Source organism: Herpailurus yagouaroundi, unplaced genomic scaffold, assembly GCF_014898765.1.
Source record: "Herpailurus yagouaroundi ecotype Mexico unplaced genomic scaffold, PumYag 98625, whole genome shotgun sequence".
NCBI classification, from domain to species: Eukaryota; Metazoa; Chordata; class Mammalia; order Carnivora; family Felidae; genus Herpailurus; species Herpailurus yagouaroundi.
Genome location: NW_024421472.1, coordinates 1 through 3,235, shown reverse-complemented (window position 1 = coordinate 3,235; position 3,235 = coordinate 1). Strand labels below are relative to the sequence as shown.

The following is a 3,235-nucleotide window of genomic DNA, read 5'->3' as shown; positions in this document are numbered from 1 at the left end:
TGGGTTCACGATGACTCTTTTTTTAGTCTTCTCTCTTTTTTTTTTTTATTGAGGCATAACTGACATAATATTATATTAGTTTTAGGTGTACAACAAAATGATTTGATACTTGTATATATTGCAAAATGATCACAATAAGTCTAGTTAACATTTGTCACCATACTTTACTGCTGTCACTTTATTTTTAGACAGGAAGCAGGATTTATTGGTGGGCATGAATGGGAAGGGCAGTGCTGAGGTTCTCATGAGTGCAGAGCCCACCCTTTGTCCAAGGGGCCATGATTAGGGATGTATTTGACCCCAGAGCCATCTGGGATGGGTCGCTTTTCAGCCACCATGTCTTTAAGTTCGTCCACATTAAACTTAGTAAAGCCCCACTTGTTGGAAATGTGGACCTTCTGGCGGCCAGGGAACTTGAACTTGGCCCTACGTAGGGCTTCAGTCACATGCTCCTTGTTCTGCAACGTGGTACGAACAGATATGATGACTTGGCCAATGTGGACCCTGGCCACTGTGCCTTGGGGCTTTCCAAAGGCACCCTGCATACCTATCTGGAGCCTAGATTGGAGAAAGCATGAGGCCAAACCTCAATGTCCACCAGAAAAAAACTATCTCCAATGTCTCTTAGGGCAACCCGTACAATCAACAGGCTGCATACACTACCGAGGAGGCTGCTGTTTGCAGCCATTACACACTGGGCCCCATGGGGAAAGAGTATAGTCGGCTTAATTGGCTGCAGATACTGCTGTCCCTTTTACATTGCTTTACTATAATTATTGTAAATTGCCTTCTCTGCATTTCATGTCTTTTTAACAGTTTTTTAAATTGTGGTAAGAAACACATAATATAAAATTTACTATCTTAAACCATTAAACATTTTTTTTAATGTTTATTTTTGAGAGAGAGAGAAAGAATGTTAGCAGGGGAGGGGCAGAGAGAGTGGGAGACCCAGAATCCAAAGCAGGCTCTAGGCTCTGAGCTGTCAGCACAGAGCCTAACGTGGGGCTCAAACTCACTAACTGTGAGATCATGACCTGAGCCAGTCGGATGCTTAACCGACTGAGCCATCCAGGTGCTCCTTAACCATTTTTATTTATTTATTTTGAGAGAGGGAGAGAGGTAGAGAAGGTGAACGAGGGAGGGGCAGAGAGAGAGAGAGAAAGAGAGAGAGAGAGAGAGAGAGAGAGAGAGAGAGAGAGAGAGAGAATCGCAGGTAGGCTCCATGCTGCCAGCGCAGAGCCTGATGTAGGACTCGATTTCATGAACCACGAGATCATGACCTGAGCACAAGTCAAGAGTCGGACGCTTAACCGACTGAGGCACCCAGGCGCCACACCATCTTAACCATTTTTAAGTGTACAGTTCAGTACTGTTAACTATATTTGCATCCTACAACAAATCTCTATAACTTTTTCATCTTGCAGAACTGGAACTCTGTATCCATTTGTATTGGTTTGCTATGACTGCCATAACATAATACCACAGACTGGTTGCCTAAATAGTTGAAATTTATTTTCTCACAATTCTGGAGGTTTTAAGTCCATTATCAAGGTATCAGCAGGTCCTGAGGCCTCTCTCCTTGGCTTGCAGACTCCTGACTTGTCACCGTTTCCTCACATGGCCTTTACTCTGTACCTGCTCATCCCTGGTCTCTTCCTTTTTTCCTTTTTAATTGAAGTATAGTTGATATACAATGTTATATTGGTTTCAGGTGTACAACATAGTGATTTGACAGTTCTGTACATTATATAGTGCTCACCATGATAAATGTAGTTACCATTTGACCATACATTTGACCATAATATTATTACAGTGTTATTGACTATATTCCCTATGCTGTATTTTTCATCCTAGTGACTATTTTATTACTTGAGGTATGTACCTCTTAATCCCCTCACCTGTTTGCCCGCTCCTCCAACCCCTCCTCTCTGGCTACCACCAGTTTGTTCTCTGTATTTATGAGTTTGTTTTGTTTGTTCTTTTGTTTGTTTTTTAGATTCCACGTAGTAAGTGAAGTCATGATATTTTTCTTTGTCTGACTTGTTTTCTTTGACTTGTTTTACTTAGCATAATACCTTCTAGGTTCATTCATGTTGTCATAGATGGCAAGATTTAATTCTTTTTCATGGCTAAGTAATATTTCACTGTGTGTGCATATATACATATATATGTATATATATACATATATATTATATGTCACATATTCTTTATCCATTTACCTATTGATGGACAATTGGGTTGCTTCTGTATCTTGGCTATCTTGGCTATTGTAAATAATGCTGAAATAAACATAGGGGTACAGATATTTTCTTGAATTAATGTTTTAATTTTCCTCAGGTAAATATCCAGAAGTAGAATTACTAGATTGTATGATACTTCTATTTCTATTTTTATTTTTTCCTTTTCAGATTTTTATTTAAATTCTAGTTAGTTAATATTCTAGCACAACATTGGATTCAGAAGTAGAATTCAGTAATTCATCACTTACATACAACACACAGTGCTCATCATAACAAGCACCCTCCTTAATACCCATCGCCCATCTGGCCCATCCCCCACCCACCTCCCTCCATCAACCCTCAGTTTGTTCTCTATCCTTAAGAGTCTCTTATAGGGGCGCCTGGGTGGCGCAGTCGGTTAAGCGTCCGACTTCAGCCAGGTCACGATCTCGCGGTCCGTGAGTTCGAGCCCCGCGTCAGGCTCTGGGCTGATGGCTCAGAGCCTGGAGCCTGTTTCCGATTCTGTGTCTCCCTCTCTCTCTGCCCCTCCCCCGTTCATGCTCTGTCTCTCTCTATCCCAAAAATAAATAAACGTTGAAAAAAAAAAAAAAGAGTCTCTTATAGGGCACCTGGGTGGCTCAGTTGGTTAAGTGTCCGACTTCGGCTCAAGTCATGATCTCACGGCTCGTGAGTTCAAGCCCCGCATCAGCATCAGACTCTATGCTGACAGTGTGGAGCCTGAAGCCTGCTTCAGATTCTGCCTCCCTCTCTCTCTCTTCCCCTCCCTCACTCATGCTCTGTCTCTCTCTCTCAAAAAAAAAAAAAAGAGTCTCTTATAGTTTGTTTCCCTCTCTCTTCTTTCCCTCTCCCATATTTTCATGTTTTGTTTTTTATTTTTTTTTTTAATTTTTTTTCAACGTTTATTTATTTTTGGGACAGAGAGAGACAGAGCATGAACGGGGGAGGGGTAGAGAGAGAGGGAGACACAGAATCGGAAACAGGCTCCAGGCTCCGAG

At 41.6% G+C, this 3,235-nt stretch overlaps 1 non-coding gene across 1 annotated transcript; it reads right to left on the bottom strand.

The window, feature by feature from the left end:
- Nucleotides 1-606: 606 nt before the first annotated feature.
- On the bottom strand, nucleotides 607-739 carry LOC121026425 (small nucleolar RNA SNORA70). The gene has a single exon (XR_005788357.1). It is a non-coding gene; the product is annotated as a small nucleolar RNA SNORA70 (small nucleolar RNA).
- Nucleotides 740-3,235: the final 2,496 nt, after the last annotated feature.